General features: G+C 43.6%; 1 pseudogene; it reads left to right on the forward strand.

Annotated features, from left to right (window-relative positions):
- The window catches only part of LOC145413476 (glutamate receptor 1-like), an 806335-nt pseudogene that overhangs the window by 612863 nt on the left and 175375 nt on the right, over positions 1-18097 (forward strand).

Genomic DNA, 18097 nt, shown 5'->3' on the forward strand with positions numbered 1-18097 from the left:
GTGTGTGTGTGTGTGTGTGTGTGTGTGTGTGTGTGTGTGTGTGTGTGTGTGTGTGTGTGTGTGTAATTCCTATCTCTGGAACTTATTCCCACCAGAACATCATCCCCTTCCGTGACATGTGACTTCAGACTTTTTGCACTGTTGGCAGCACATGAACCTGGGACAGTGTCTGTGTGAAGTGGAGGTCTACCTACAGTTTCCGACGTTCATGCACCATAGTCACTTGGTCATTTCATCTAACATTTAACACCTCCATTCATCCATGTCAGTGCCGCCAAAAAATGTGATTGTCAAGGTTGTCAAGTATACCTCTGCTACACACTGGTGCTGTACCAGCTTCGTATGTTGCCTGCCAACTGTACCTTCTTTTTATCCCGGCTTCAGAACTTGGTGACTCAACTCTCTTTCGTTTTTCTTTCACCCAGGCCTCCTACGCCTCCAGAAGATTTACCAGTCCCTCCGACCAGCCCAAGCGTCCTTCGAGATTCGGGTGGTGAGGCGTGTCGAGTCGGCCCATGACGCCCTGGCCTTCCTTAGGACCCTGGAAAGCAGCAGCAGGTGAGTGGATGGTACCAGGATGCGTGCTTGGATAGGTTGTTATTTTTATAGCTGAATGTGTTGGTCGTCTTTACGACCTTGAAAAGCAACAGCAGGTAAGTGGATAGATAGATTGCTATTTTCAAAGCTGAGTGTGATGGCATTCTTTATGACCTTTGAAAGCAACAGCAGATGAGTGGATGGGTAGCTGGGTGGATGAATGAATGAATGCAGTGTTTGGTGCATAGTTACAATACTACTATTTATACATGGAACCTGAAAAAAAGAGGTAGCTTGATGGTCACCTGGGTGGAAGGATGGATTTTTAAGCATTTGGTTATAACTAAGGCCATCCTAAGGTTCTAGGAATCTACAACAGGTGAGTGGATGGTTACCTGGATGGATGGATTGGTAGACTGTTAGGTGCATTCATATAATATCGTTACTTATACATGGCATATCTTTGACCTCGTTCAGTCCAGTGGGTTTGTAGATGCTGACAAATATTTCACTATGGAACTCTGTCACTGACTGATTTTGAAACTTACTATGTAATGAAGTGATCAAGTTTACAAGTAGTGTACAAGTATTCTCATGCAGCTGTGATTCACGCTTAGCCAAACTTGGTGGAAGGTTGACGGCAAGCCAAGAGTTTGACCATCACATTATATTTGAGAACAGGTCAAAGTAACATGACCACCACATCCATCCCCAAACAAACTGCTTGATGGCAGTATGAGTTTCATCACATGTGCATCCGTGTGTGTGTGTGTGTGTGTGTGTGTGTGTGTGTGTGTGTGTGTGTGTGTGTGTGTGTGTGTGTGTGTGTGTGTGTGTGTGAGAGAGAGAGAGAGAGAGAGAGAGAGAGAGAGAGAGAGAGAGAACATGAGAAAGTAATTATTTTAGCCCAATTATTCATCTGTTATTGTTCAATTACCGCACCAGTAATGCTGAAAGTTTACAATAAGATGAAATTATGATGATAGGTGTATGTACAAACGCTCGTTCGCTTGTCACGTGCTCACAGAGCGCACTTTCCTGGTGTTGTTGACAAGACTGTGTTGGTGTTGACAGGGGCGGTAAGAAATTTGCCGCAGTAGGGAATACAGTTCTTATCCACAAACCAAACTTTAATTCTTTAAGACAAGCAGTATGGTGCTAGCTCTCCGCACATTCTCTCTCTCTCTCTCTCTCTCTCTCTCTCTCTCTCTCTCTCTCATATACCAACTTCTTCCTTCCTCGCTTTCAGCAATGAAGGCATTTAAAGTTTCCACCTGGCGTTATATAACTTTTGTTTGGGCGTGGGGCTGTGGATACACTTCCCCCCACGTGTATGCAACACAGAATGGCCCAGCAACGTCCTCTACACTCGCCCCCAGTGAATGTGTATTGTCCTGGGCAGAGGGACAGTACACTGGAATGTCCTGCCTGCTGTGCGATGCTGTATTGCTTTTTTTATATTTTGATTCGGCCCCCTCCGCCACTTTAGTCCCCTCTCCTTCCCCCCACGTGTGTGTGTGTGTGTGTGTGTGTGTGTGTGTGTGTGTGTTTGTGTACGTATACAGGTTCCTTTAGCCCCACCTGTGAAGTACCCCTTCATAGTTCAAGAAATTGTGTGTAAACAGGGAAAATGAGCAACGAAGGACACACATCAGTGAGAGTAGAGGAGGAAAGAGCAAGGACACGGAAAGTGAGAATGTATGGAAAAGATGAAAAGCAGACCAGGGAGTGACTGGGAAGAAGAGAGGAAGTAATATGGAGAATAGAAAAATGTGGGAAATTGAAGGAGCAGTGAATTCAAGAAGGAAAGGGAGACAGTAAAGAAGAATAAATGAAATAAGGAAACAAGACAGAAACTGGAGAGGGAAATGAGAAAGCAGTAAAAAGAAAGGGAGAAGAAAAAGGATGGTAATGTAGGGAACAGTGAATGAAGGAAGAGGAAGGAAGCGATAATAGAAGTGTATTGAGGAGATGAGAGGTACAAGGCAGAAAATGGGAGAGAGAGAGAGAGAGAGAGAGAGAGAGAGAGAGAGAGAGAGAGAGAGAGACCCACTCCTGCCGCATCCCCAGTCTCACTGCTGTATATACACTATCTATATATCTATTGCCAGTCGCCACAGTCCCGTAAGGGGTGGCCATTTGACATTTAGTTATTATTTTGTTTTACGGGGAGGGGCACTAACCCTCCACCAACCCACTTGTTGACACGTAGGGAGCACGTATGGTTTAGTTATATAGTTACCACCCAGCGTTGTAAATGTTTTCATGGCTTACAGGAAGCCATTTGGCTTGTCACTCAATGTAAAGCCACCTTTAAAGGAAAGAAAATCAATAAGAAGTGACAGGAAAAATGGGAAAAATAGGAAGAGAGGAGGGCAGGCACAGAAAAAGAATGATAAAGGCTAAAGAGGAAGTAGGCAGCACTACATCAAATGAGTGGATGATGGTCGCCACCATCTACAAACATACTCTATAATCGCCTCTCGTCTTAGCAGAAGAGGGTGCAAGTCGGGTCGAAGCTGTTTTATCTTCCTGGTAAACAACTTTTCGAATGTGGGTATAATTCTTAAAACGTTTGGTTTAAATATTCCCTAATTTTCAGTATAGCAGTTTGGTAAATACTTACTTTTGCAGTGAGTCTGATAAGTCTTGGGACAAGTGGTGGTTGAGTGGTAGGAGAAGCTGGCTGGTGTCTGTCAAGCCGCATGATCGATTCCAAATTAGGGATGGGAACAGTCCGATGAAAGGTTGCATTAAAACAAACTGAAACTGGACACAAAACCCACCGAAGAAAATAAAATAAATAAATAAAGAAATAATAATAATAATAATAATAATAAATTAATAATGATGATGATAATAATAATAATAATAATAATAATAATAATAATAATAATAATGAAAATACCATCACATCAGTCCTGAATGAGACCTCCTATTTAGCAAGTATTCAGTATGGACAGAGGGTGTTAGCACCTGAGTAGTGAAGATTGTATGGCGTTGGTGAATGGACTGGGATACCTCTGCTGAGAATCGGACACGACAAACACTCCAATAACGTCTTTCTGTACTTTATTTTGGCAAATACAAGCAGATTTTATTCGAATTAAGAGATATTTTAAAACTGGAGGAATTAGACACATCCTTAATGAACCTCTTTAAGTAACCCCTTCATTAACAAACTGTCTGATAATATAAAACTGGCGTCTTTGTGAAAGGTTTTCGTTTTTTTTTTTTTTTTTTTTTTTTTATAGAGAGAGAGAACGGATTACTTTGCGTAGGTCATGTTTGGGGATATGCTGTATAGCTCTTGCAATGTTTTCCTCTGGTGCTGGTGAGGGTTGCCTTCGTATGGTGGCACTGATATAACCGGGTGGTTCAACTGCCTGGGTAAGTATACGTCCTTCGTCTGACCTCTTATCATCCCCAGACATCACCTTCTGCTCCCCAAACCTCGCTCCCACTACATCCTGGAGAGTGGTCAAAACCCTAGGTTCTGATCACCTCCCAATCTTCATCACTAGGAAAACCAGAATCACCCCGGCTGGCCATAAACACACATACACTAATAATAAGAGAGCCACCTGGGAGGCCTTTGTAACCGAAACAGAACGACTGGCGAAGCTAAGAATAAAAGAAGTAATTGTTTACCGTTTATTCCAAAAATAATGAAAAAAATAATCTACCGCAGGAAAAATATATAGAAAATCCAATCAATTCTTGAAATAACTAGAAGGGCACTCAGTGGAGCGCATCTCTCCGACAAGGGCAACGTAATTTCCAAACCACTCTTCACCCCAGCTGGCCACAAACACACATACACTAATTATAAGAGAGCCAACTGGGAGGCCTTTGTAATTGAAACAGAACAACACTAAACAGTACACCCATCACAAACATCAACACCGCTGTGCACACTTTCAAGACAATTTTACAAAACGCAGACAAAAGACACATCCCTAGAGGCAACAGAAAGAGACACAACCCCAACTTCACACCAGAAATTCAAGGCCTCATCAGACAACGGGACACACTGCGACACTCCCCAACACCCCATACACAAGACACCGTACAACAAATACAAGAACTCAACACTCAGATAAACAATAAAATATCAGAACAGCAAACGCTAAACAGGAATAATTATCTCCAAACACTTGATCACAAAACAAACACCAGTAAATTCTACAAAACACTAAACAGCATCACACTCTCCAGCAGCAACACTGCACACTCACATGCTGCCATCACAACTACAGACACCATACCCTCAAACAAACAACAAGCAAACACTCCCATCAATCACTTTTCACAAGTCAGCCATCTAAACCCCCATCCCGAAGACCAACGTATTATCCGACGTAAGAGACAGTTCCCCTCAGACGCAGACTACACACCTTTCACTTACAAACAGACGAAGCACATCATTAACAAGCTTAAGCACTCATCTGCCTGTGAACCAGACAACATAAACAACATTCACCTTAAACACCTTTGACCACAAGGCATACAAGCACTCACCAACATATCAAACTACAGCTGCTCACACAGCATAATACCCAACATCTGGAAGCATGACATTATCATCACTATCCCTAAACCCAACAAAGACCCCACGTTACCCTCCTCACATCGCCCCATCACATTCCTCTGCACCCCCTCTAAAGTCACTGAACGACTGGTACTACAACTAGTCACACCTCACATTCCCTTAGCCCAATTACAACATGGCTTCAGGCCACTGCACTCCACAAACACCCTTCATACAGACCTTACACAGAGAGTTTTCGATGGCATGAATTCAGCTAGTCCACCACACAGAACACTCCTAGTCACACTAGACATCAGCAAAGCTTTCGATGCCATCCCCCGCCACAACCTCACAAACAAAATACTCAACACAGACATGCACAATAACACAAAACGATGGTTGGCAAACTACATAGCACGCAGATGTGCACACGTAACATTTCCGGTCAGTCTTCTGACATCAGAAACTTCACAAATGGCGTCCCCCAAGGATCTGTTTTTACCCCTACACTCTTTAACCTATACATGCGCGACATACCCACACCCCACACACGACAGATACACATAGCTTCTTATGCAAATGATATAACACTGACATGTATGCATCAAAACGCAAACACAGCTGCACACATCCTCCAACCTCACGTCAACACACTACGCAAATGGTTCACCACAAACAGGCTCAAAATAGCCCCAGCCAAATCTACAGTGACCCATCCTACAAACTGGACAGCAGAACACAGTCACATCCCACACGTCATCATAAACAACACTCCCCTACCACACACACACACACACACACACACACACACACACACACACACACACACACACACACACACACACACACACACACACACACACACACACACACACACACACACACAAAATCCTTGGTGTGACATACAATACATCAGTGTCATTTAAACAACACATCACAAACATTAAAAATAAAATAACACCAAGACTCAATGCTTTGAGGTCACTTGCCCATACAACATTCGGACACAACAAGGAAATCACCACCACAGTATACAGTACAAACGATACATACGTTCAGTGATGAATTATGCAAGCCCTTCATGGGCTCCTAACCTCACCAAAACACACTACAACACTCTACAGACCATACAGAACAAGGCCCTAAAAATAATCACAGGCTGCACAGCTACTACACCCACAGACCACCTACATCAAGAAACCAAAGTCCTCAAAGTCAAGGATCACCTAGACATGAGAGGCACCCAGATTCTTGCTGCAGCCTCCACAAACCCACAACATCCACTACATTACATGACAGCACATCTATCCACACCAAGGAACATCGAAACAACACCCAGCACACGATATCATACACAAATACTGTCATCTCTTCCCCCTCGCCCACCTCAGACCAGCTTCCAGAAACATATCCACACTCAAATCACTCGCCACTCCATTCAGTCACTTAAAAACAACACACAGCTGAATGCACGGCTTCCTGACATCCACCCTTCTGAATCCTATCTCCCTCGTGAGGACAGGGTCCACCTGGCCTGGCTGAGATGTGGACACCATGCAGCAACTCTTAAGCTACCAGAAGAGGCTGGATGACTCCGTCGCTGATGCCTGTCCAGGATGTAACACACTATCCCATACTATTAAGCACATTACGGAAGACTGCATTGCACACAATCACCCATGCCAACAACACAACATACACTCTTTGAGAGCTCTGTGGGAAAGCCCGGTCTCGGGTATGGCCTTCCAAAGGGACTCGGGGCTATTCGGCCAGACTGCCTAGGGAACAACAACAACAACAATAACTACTACTACTACTACTACTACTACTACTACTCCTACTACTACTACTCCTACTCCTGCTCCTACTCCTACTACTGCTACTACTACTACTACTAGTAGTACTATTACTACTGCTGCTACTACTACTGCTGCTGCTACTACTGCTGCTGCTACTGTTGCTGCTTTCTGCTACTGTTACTACTGCTGCTACTACTACTGCTGCTACTACTGCTGCTACTACTGCTGCTTCTGCTGCTACTACTGCTGCTACTACTGCTACCGCTACTGCTACTACTGCTACCGCTACTGCTACTACTACTACTACTACTCTGTCCCCCCCAAGAGAGGATGGTGGACTGGAAGGGGGACAACTTTAGCCTGCTGTCCACTGGGTTTACATCTCAGATGAACCTGGGGCAGCAAAAACAGCATCAGCAACATCAACAACTGCAATAACACCCACAAAAACAACAACAACAATAATAATCATAATAATAATAAACCCATTTTGCCATTTCCTGAACGATTTTATTGAGCTTTGAATAGTCTTTTGAACTGTTGGTGTTGCATGTAGCCTTTCTGAACATCTTCACTACTCTTTCCAGAGATGAATAAATCTGGTATGTAGTTTATCTACTGTATATATATTATGTGTATTGTATTATATGAATGATCTCGTGCAGTATTGTTTTTATCACTGGCTCCTGCAGACGTCAAAGGGTTATATTTAACTCGGAGAAATCCACGGCACACATGAGGTTTCATGGATCTGGGTTAACGCCTTCACTCCCGTCACTGTTTTTGGTATATAATCTGGCTGTTACTTGGCCATTAACTTAGCTCAGAAGAGGCTCTGTGAGCTGGATGGGTGCAATAAAACCTTTAATAACACCACCGCTGCGGTGTTGGCTTAAGTTGGATGGGTTAAATAACACCTTCAGTAACACCACCGCTGGGGTGTTGGCCTAAGTTGGATGGGTTAAATAACACCTTCAATAACACCACCGCTGGGGTGTTGGCCTAAGTTGGATGGGTTAAATAACACCTTCAATAACACCACTGCTGGGGTGTTGGCCTAAGTTGGATGGGTTAAATAACACCTTCAATAACACCACTGCTGGGGTGTTGGCCTAAGTTGGATGGGTTAAATAACACCTTCAATAACACCACTGCTGGGGTGTTGGCCTAAGTTGGATGGGTTAAATAACACCTTCAATAACACCACTGCTGGGGTGTTGGCCTAAGTTGGATGGGTTAAATAACACCTTCAATAACACCACTGCTGGGGTGTTGGCCTAAGTTGGATAAAAGAGTCTAGTAGCAGCAAGGACAGGGAAAATGAGTCATCGTAGTGAAGAGATTAAATAATAAAGGAGTAAAGATTTTTTATTCATTAATAGTAAATATCTGCTCTCCAAGTGAATTTATATTGCTTAGGAGAGACATCTTCAACTAGATGGGAGTTCGAAATGAAGAAACCTTGATTTTTTTTTTTTCTTGGAGGGAACAGTTTTGCGGTCTTCTGGCCTTTGCGTTCCTTCTTCCATGCATTAAAAAAAAATATGTCTTTAGCGCACTGCCCTCCACCTATCGGCTTATAGTCCCAAAGATTATAAGTCCGAGCCCCAGGTTTCTCTCCTTAACTAACTGTTGAAAATGCCAAGTTCTGTCTGTTGTACAGAACCAGGGCTCTCAGTGAAATATTGAAACTGTAAAAGTTATCAGTGCACAATTCATCGAATCTCAGGGTTACTGAGGATGGGCTTTTGCTGGAAAGATACTTCGTGTACCGCCCTCCGCCTATAGGCTCATTGTCACAAAGCCCATAAGTCGGAACCCTGGGATTCATCTTGAAAGTGCCCACTTCCGTCAAGTTTACTGGACCTGGATTCTCAGTGGGATATTACACACACACACACACACACACACACACACACGTGTGTGTGTGTGTGTGTGTGTGTGTGTGTGTGTGTGTTAAAGCGATGTGAATATCTTAAAAGAGAGGGGTAATATGTAATGGTCAGAATGAATTGCGTATTCAGAGGTGATAAATGTCCCGTGCTGCATGGAATACGGTGCTTCGTTAATTGACAACTGATTGCATATTGTTACTAAGATCAGGGGACTTTAGCAGCATCAGGAGACCACTTTCCCCCGTCCCCCCCCCCCACAAACTAGTGCGCTCTCTCTCTCTCTCTCTCTCTCTCTCTCACACACACACACACACACACACACACACACACACACACACAGCTATATACTGTCCATAACTCCTCACGTTTCCAGGCCTCTGTTTTAACCCGTACTTTTACTAAGAAAGAGAGAGAGAGAGGGAGATCCACGTAAGCAACGCAGAGAAAACTGACGATAAATACGAGAAAGTCTAGATAGGCTAGATCGATGCGAAGGAGACAGGGCGAAAATTCCGGGAAAGCAAGGTTGTTTTCGACCGGCCCGGAAAGCAAGGCAAACCATCTACATATGAATGCTGCCTCGTGCGTGTGTGTGCGCGCGCTTGCCTGTGTGTGTGTGTGTGTGTGTGTGTGTGTGTGTGTGTGTGTGTGTGTGTGTGTGTGTGTGCGCGCGCGCGCTCTTTTCTAGTGTGTATGTGTGTGAGATTGTGTGCGTGTGTGCTTTGCATGTGGCGGCCCGCTGAGACACAGGGCTCAAGTAACGACACTGGAATTTCCCTGCAGTTTCTTCTTAATGGAGACAGAGTGGCTGGATGCGAACATTTACTTCCCATACCTCCTTCACAATAGGCCCACGCCCAAGGTGGATTTGCCTTTATCTCGTCTAGGAAAGATGGATAACATCTTTCCAGAGTTGAATAAAATCATCTAAAGGTAGTAGTAGTGGTGGTGGCGTTGGTTGTGGTAGTTCCGGGTTGATCTGAAACATGAACCCAGTGGACTGCAGCCTGAAGCTTCGCCCCTGTAGCACACCGTCCTCCTTTCAGGGGATAGTGGGGTAATTGAGGAACGCTTGTATAACAGGGCAGTGAAAGCCACCTGGTTGTAATCGGTGCCACCACATGAAAGCATCCCACCCCAGCACCATCTGAATTTTGGGAGAATAGAATACAAAATACGTCATCAGACTGAAGTGGTTAACCCCTGTACTACGATAGTTAGCATCCACTGCTGAATCAGATAATATGGCAGTGGTAAGAACAGAATTAGAACAAAAAAAAAGTTCATGGTGAGGGGGGTTAATTGCTTAGCATATTGTATACATAAGTAACTTCGTAATATTTAGGTAGTTCAAAATATCATAAAGAATATTGTCTTCAGAATGTTCAAACGTTTATAATAGCAAAAAAAAATAGTATTTCATATCAGTGTCATTCCTTTTCTGCCAGCTGTCTAATCGAGGAGTTAACTGATACTCTGTCTTTTAAAAATGCAGCAGGTAAGCTCTAGATTCTAGAGCTTACCTGCTGCATTTTAAAAAGAGTCTAAAAGAGTCTAGAACGGTCTTCCTCAGTCTCGTTCCATCTCCCTATGACTTAGTCCTGTAAACGCAGTGTGATCAAGCACCTTAAAGTTAATGGATCTTAATTCTGATTTTCAAGTATTTCTTGTCCAGCAAAACCTTTTCCAGGTGTTGAGCCTTCTTCTTCTTATATTATTATTATTATTATTATTATCATTATTATTATTATTATTATTCAGTACATCTGCAAAATATATTTGAAGGAAATAGCAGTCAGATAGATTATTTTCTGGTTAGGAGGGCCGATGGGAGGTTAGTGAGGGATGTTAAAGTTATAGGAAGTGAGGAGTGTGTGCAGCAACACAAACTATTGATTTGTGATATGGTGCTTAAAGAACAAGTAATGAAAAAGAGGACTTATGTACCTAGGAGGAAAATTTGGAAGCTGAAAAACCAAGTAGTAAGGGATGCCTTCTATAGCGAGTTGAGGAGAGTGGTGGCTGAACAGGGAGCTGTAGACAGAGGCGTTAATGAACAGCACAGAGCCCTCAAGAACAATTTCTTGAGAGTTACTGATGTGACATGCGGTTGGACAATTGGACCACCAAGACATAAAGTAACTTGGTGGTGGGATGAGGGTGTAGAAGCTGCAGTTAAGGAGAGAAGAAGGCTTTTCCGGGAATGGAAGAAGGGTGGTAGCAACGAGGAATATTTGGCTGCCAAGCGTAGGGCTAGAAGAGAGGTATACAGGGCAAAGTCTGAGTCACAGAGACTTTTACTTGATAACCTAAATCATGGGGAAAAGAAAAATATGATATTTAGGGTGGCAGGTCAAGTAAAGAGGGATAATCAGGATATTATAGGTGAGCGGTGTGTGAAGAATGATGAAGGAAGGGTAGTGGTGAACAGTGAGGATATTAAAGATGCATGGAGGGAGCATTATAACCGGTTGTTGAATGAGGAGTTTGACTGGGACAGGGAAGGTTTGGAGCCAGCAGATCCAGTGTCTGGCCCTTGGCCTTTGATTGATACTGCTACTGTGAGTGAGGCAATAGGCAGGATGAGGGTGGGGAAGGCAGCAGGTGTGTCTGGGTTGACTGCCTCAGGCGATATAGGGGTGAGTTTAGTCACTGACCTGATAAATAGGATTATTTTTTTTTTTTTTTTTTTTTTTTTTTATGCGAGGAAGAAGGAACCAAAGGCCATGAGCCCGCAGTAACAGTTCCCTCCAAGAGAAAAACAAAATACAATAGAGAGCCAAATTCAAGATCCGATCATTTTGAGATGCCTGGACACACTGCGTTTGAAAGACTGGAGATCATAGGCAGGAGGAAATACAGACAGAGGGAGACAGTTCCAGAGCTGACCTGTTGCATGAATGAAAGACTGGGAGTAACGGTTAACTCTTGCATTAGAGAGTTGGACAGAAAAGGGATGAGAGTTTGCTGCCAGACGGGTGCTACGCGCCCGTCGTAGAGGTGGAGGAATGCAAGCAGACAGTTCAGAGGAGCAGTGACCATTAAAGTAGCGATAGAAAAGAGATAAAGATGCAACAGTGCGGCGAAGAGACAGAGGTTGAAGGGAGTCAGTAAGAGGAGGAGAGTTAATGAGACGAAAAGCCTTTGACTCCACCCTATTGAGAAGAGCTGTATGTGGGGAGCCTCCCCACACATGAGAGTTGTACTCCACACAGGGGCGGATAAAACCCCTGTATAGAGTCAACAATTGTGCAGGGGTAAAGAAAGAGCGGAGTCGGCTTAGCACACCCAATCTCTTGGAAGCAGATTTTACAAGAGATGTAATATGATCTTTCCAAGATAAGTCCCGAGTAAATGAAACCCCAAGCATGTTCAAGGATGATGCAGGATTAATCTGAATATTATTAAACATTAGTGGGTATACCTGTGGAAGATTTTGTCGGGTTGATAGGTGTAAGAACTGAGTCTTAGAAGCATTAAAGACAACCATATTATTTTTACCCCAGTCAGAGATATGAGCCAAGTCAGACATTAGGTGTGCCATAGCCTCATCCCTTGTTTCTTGAAGTAACTGTTGAGATGGGCGTTGCGGGAACCGAATGGAAAGGTGAAGGGTGGAGTCATCAGCGTATGAGTGGATAGGGTTAGATGTACAGCTTAGAAGATCATTGATGAATAAAAGGAAGAGAGTTGGTGATAGGACAGAGCCCTGAGGAACACCACTGTTGATAGATCTAGGAGAAGAACGATGGCCGTCTACGACAGCAGCTATAGAACGACCAGAAAGGAAGCTAGCGATGAAGGTACAGATAGAAGGATAGAAACCGTAGGAGGGCAGTTTGGAAATTAAAGATTTATGCCAGACTCGATCGAAAGCCTTTGAGATGTCAAGTGCAATGGCAAAGCTTTCGCCAAAGTCCCGAAAGGAGGATGACCAGGAGTCTGAAAGGTAGGTGAGAAGATCGCCAGTGGAGCGTCCCTGACGGAACCCATACTGACGATCGGAAAGAAGGCTGTGATAGGAAAGATGCCTTAAAATTTTTTTATTAAGAATTGACTCGAAAACTTTTGAAATACAGGACGATAGTTGGAGGGTTGGGAGTGGTCACCCTTCTTTGGGACTGGCTGAATGAGAGCAAACTTCCAGCAAGAAGGAAAGGTACAAGTTGACAGACAAAGGCGAAATAGTTTGCCTAGGCAGGGTGTAAGCACAGAAGCACAGTTTTTGAGAACAACAGGAGGGACCCCATCAGGCCCATATGCCTTGTTAGTACTGAGGCCAGTAATGGCAGAAAATACATCAACTGAAGAAATTTTAATGTCAGCCATGAGGAAGTCAGAGGGGGGAAGTGATGGAGGAACAGCACCGGAATCGTCTAAGGTGGAATTGGAGGAGAAAGTCTGTGCGAAGAGATCTGCTTTATCAGTAGAAGAAATAGCTACAGAACCATCAGAGTAGAAAAGAGGAGGGAAGGATGATGAGGTAAAGTTGTTAGAAAGATTTTTGGCAAGGTGCCAGAAGGAGCGGGAAGAATTCGAGTTGGAGAGTTGAGAGCATTTAGTATGGATGAAATTATTTTTAGTAGAGCGAAGAACAGACTTAGCACGATTCCGGGCAGAAACGTAAAGATTATGTGATTCAGGGGTGGGTTGGCTCCGGTACCTTTTGTAGGCCTTCTCCTTGTTGCGGACAGCATTAGAACAAGCTTGATTAAACCAAGGCTTTCTTGCGTTAGTCAAAGGATATGAGAAAGGAATGTATGCTTCCATGCCCGAGAGAATAACCTCCTTAATGCGCAAGGCACACTCAGATGGCTCACGGCCATGGAAGCAATAATCATTCCAGGGAAAATCAAAGAAGTACTGCCTGAGGGCCTCCCCAGTCCGCAGCTCCAAAATGCCAGAGACGACGTTTTCTGGAGGGTCCGCAGGCCGTACTGGAGCGATAGGACAGGTTAAGGTAATAAGGTTGTGATCGGAGGAGCCCAACGGAGAGAAAAGATTAACAGAGTAAGCAGAAGGATTAGTTGTGAGGAAGAGGTCAAGTATGTTGGAGCTCTCTCCAAGGCGGTCAGGGATACGGGTAGGGTGCTGTACAAGCTGCTCTAGGTCATTAAGGATAGAAAAGATGTAGGCTTGTTCACCAGGTGGATCCGTGAAAGGAGAGGAGAGCCAAAGGTGGTGGTGAACATTGAAATCTCCAAGAATGGAGATTTCAGAGAAAGGAGAAATGGACAGAATGTGTTCCATCGTAGAAGTAAGATAGTCGAAGAATTTTTGATAGTCAGTAGAATTAGGGGATAAGTAAACAGCACAGATATATTTAGTCAGAGAATGACAGGAAAGCCGAAGCCAGAGAGTGGAGAATTCAGAAGAATCAAGTTCAGGAACACGAGAGCAAGATAAGTCGTTGCGTATGTATACACAACAGCCACCTTTGGCTTTGAAATGAGTATAGAGAAAGTAGGAGGATACAGAAAAGGGTTTGCTGTCAGTTGCCTCAGACAGCTGAGTCTCCGTTAGAAAAAGAAGGTGAGGTTTAGAGGAGGAGAGGTGGTGCTCAACAGAGCGAAAGTTAGATGAAAGGCCGCGAATGTTGCAGAAATGAAGAAGAAGAGAGTCAGACAGTGGTTCCAGGCACCTCGAGTCGTCCCAGATAGTTGGCTGAAGAGTGTAGTTGTAAATGTGTATAAAGGGAAGGGTGATGCTCTGGAAAGAGGAAATTATAGAGGTATAAAGCTTTTAGATCAGATAATGAAGGTAATAGAGAGAGTTTTAGAAGGTATGATTAGAGAAAGAGTGAATATTGATGAGATGCAGTTTAGGTTTATGCCAGGTAGGGAGACCACTGATGCTATATTCATTGTTCGTCAGCTTCAGGAAAAATATATTGGTAGGAGAAAGGATCTTTATTTTGTTTTTGTTGATTTGGAAAAGGCTTTTGACAGAGTCCCTAGAGAGGTGGTGAAGTGGGCAATGAGAAAGCTTGGCTTGGAGGAGTGGCTGGTTAGGGTGGTTATTGCTATGTATGTGGGTGCTCACACCCAGATAAGAGTGAATGGAGATTTGAGTGATGAGTTTTCCGTGAATGTTGGTGTGCATCAGGGGTCAGTCTTGAGTCCCATGTTGTTTATCATGGTACTTGAAGCCCTTTCACGTGACTTTAGAAATGGACTTCCGTGGGAGTTGTTGTATGCTGATGATTTGGTATTGATTGGAGAGAACGAAAGGGAGGCAGAGGAAAGGTTTAGGAAGTGGAGAGATGGTATGGGGCACAAGAGTTTAAGGGTAAATGCAGATAAAACAAAAGTGATGATATCTAGGGTTGGTGGCGGTACTGTCAAAGACGAGGGAGAGTGGCCATGTGCAGCTTGCCACAAGGGCGTGGGAAGTAATTCCATCTTGTGCAGTGTGTGTGATAAATGGGTGCATAAGAGATGTAGTGGTATCAGAGGTAGACTGCGAGATAATGCTGATTTTATGTGTACGGCGTGTCGGAGTGAGCAGGTGGAGATTGTCAGACGTGAAAGGATTGAACTTGCTGGTGAATCTCTTGAGTGTGTGGAAGAGTTTTGTTATTTGGGAGACATGTTGTGTGCTGGAGGTGGGGCTGGAGCTAGCTCTGTGGCTAGGGTGAGAAGTGGTTGGAAGAAGTTCAGGGAGCTCTTGCCTCTCCTGACATTGAGAGGACTCTCCCTACGTGATAAGGGGTCTTTGTATGCACCATGTGTTAGGAGTGTAATGCTGTATGGTAGTGAGACCTGGGCAGTGAAGGAGGAAGATATTCGCTGGCTCAGACGTACAGAAATGACAATGATTAGGTGGATGTGCAGTGCGTCCCTGCGTCCACGGCCTGGAGGGGCTGGGTTTACGATGGAAGAGTTGAGAGATAGGATGGGACTGGAGTGTATTGGTGTTGTGATGAGGAGAGGTAGATTGAGATGATTTGGACATGTGGAGAGGATGGGGGATGATAATTGGGTGAGGAAGGTGAGAAGTGTTAATGTTGGGGGTGGGGTTATGAGGGGTAGACCAAGAAAGACATGGGACGAGGTCATTAAGTGTGACCTCAGGGTTAAGGGACTGAACAGGGAGGCTGCAATGGATCGTGCAGCGTAGAGAGCCGCCATTAGGTGACCAAGGCCGACACATGCAAGCATGTTGGAGCCTTTAAAAACGAACTAAACGAACGAAGCCGATCACTGGAACATTTTTTTTTTAAGTTTGAAATGCGTTTGAAAAAGACTGAAATGAATGTATTTTTAGCACCAGGTTTCAAAGAACATATTACACAAATTCAGAGCAAAGATATATGACTAGCAATGGAGCAGAAATAGGGAAGATGTAGATGGTCTTGGCGTTGAAGTGGCGTCGGCGTCAAAGTGGTGTCGATGTTGAAGTGGAGTCGGCGTTAAAGTGACGTTGGCATTGAAGTGGTGTTGGCGGTGAGGATGGTGGTCTTGGCGTAGAAGTGAGATAGTTGAGTTTGCTGAAAGGCTTGATCCAGGAAGGGAAGAAGCGTCAACGTGAATGGGAGATCCTTATACTCTTCATGTCATGAAGCCAGATGTGTAACCTGATAGAAGATGGAAAATACAGGCCGGTGTAACGTTATGATCTGTCCCCCTGTCCGCCCCCTACGGCGCATGCGCGGGAGTTGCCAGATACCGCCACAAATATGCCATTTGTCCTCTGATCTCTGTAGGGGTAACATGATCGGAGCCTCTCGCCCTTTGTTTACAAACGGCAAATGGTCATTCCGGCTTCTCTTATCATTCGTCTCAAAGCTTTCTCGGGTAGTTTCCGCCCTTAAATTAAATTAGGTTAGGCGGAAAGCAGTAAAAATTCGAATTTCTAAGGTATGAATGAGTTAGGTTGGTTAAACATAGATATAATTAATCTGGGGACGAGTTATCTAATCTGTTAGGCGTGAGGATTGCCTTAGCTATGTATCTTTACAGGAATGAGTCAAGCTCGTACTGTCCCGTGTATTAAACCATTTTTATCATACATATCCTTGAAATTATAAATAGTTTTGGCACACACTACCTCATTCTGTTACTGATAATTACTCCTAGGTCCTTCTCCTTTTCTGATATGTGTAGGGTTGATCATCCTAACTTATAATACCAATCTGGTCTTTTCTCACTTTTACCAAATTAATTACATGACACTTATCCACATTAAATTCCATTTGCCATTTATTGCTCCATTCATGAAGCTTGTTCAATTCCTCTTGCAGCTCTTTGCAAGAATCTGTTAGTAATTTACTTTTGAATTGTTGCGTCATCTGCAAACATATTTAGATAGCTTCCTCTCTGCGTTATATATTCACTTTAATACCCACCCAACCCCTTTTAAATGTCATAGAGTCAATAAGTGGCTTGGTGCTAGCTTTTCGTTTTCCTTTTTTTTTCCAATTATCCAATCCAATCCCTTTAGTTTTGAGAAATCTTACATCTCCCTTTAGTTTTGAGAAATCTCACATAAGAGTGTTAGGCTAGTCCAGTATAGTTCAAGTTCAGTCAATGTGAAATAAAAATTAGCCTCAAAATTTCATTTATGGAAAAGTACTTTTAACTCCAAACTCTATGAAAACAGTATGCACTCCAGTAGGGTATGCTTAGTGAAGTTTCCTGTTCACACTGTTACAGCACTGCTACTGATTCAATGGATAATGATAAAGTAAAAACCCTTATCAGTTACGTTACTGAGATCACTTCAGATACTAGTTGTTATGGGAAAAAAAAAAAAAAATTCCTAAGTTAGGTTATTCAGCAGATTGGGTACATTACTGCACATCACTGATTGGCATATTTTAATACCAATCGTTTATTTAAATCTGCCCACATGTGCAGTAACATATACCCTGTCGTGTCCAGTAGCACAGGATATATTTATATACCGTACTATCAGTGGAAATGCAATGAACACAGAAAAAAAAAAAAAAAAGTTAGCACCAAGCCAATGAAAATATGGCACTGAGGTGGAAGGAGGTTGGGTGGTTGTTAAAGTGAAAATATAAGGCTGAGAGATAAGACACATGAAGTACAAGAGGAGGTGAATAATAAGCGCCAGTACCAAGCTAAAACAATGACTACATGGCACTATAATGGAAGAGGGTTTGGTGGGTATTAAAGTGAAAATGTAAGGCAGAGAGGTAAGACACATAAAGTACAGAAGCAGAGTAGGAAGAGGGGAAAGATGGAGATTAAAGTGCCCCTTTTGCCACAAGCAGGGATACTGAGGAAGTATTCTGTCCCCCCTCCCCAGAGGGGTACTATCAATGGAAACTAAGCCAGCTCCCAGTCACGGTTATCTCACGAATCCTTTCC

The sequence above is a fragment of the Coenobita brevimanus genome, chromosome 1, assembly GCF_032717465.1.
Source record: "Coenobita brevimanus isolate Jiangsu-jjx chromosome 1, ASM3271746v2, whole genome shotgun sequence".
Lineage (NCBI taxonomy): Eukaryota > Metazoa > Arthropoda > Malacostraca > Decapoda > Coenobitidae > Coenobita > Coenobita brevimanus.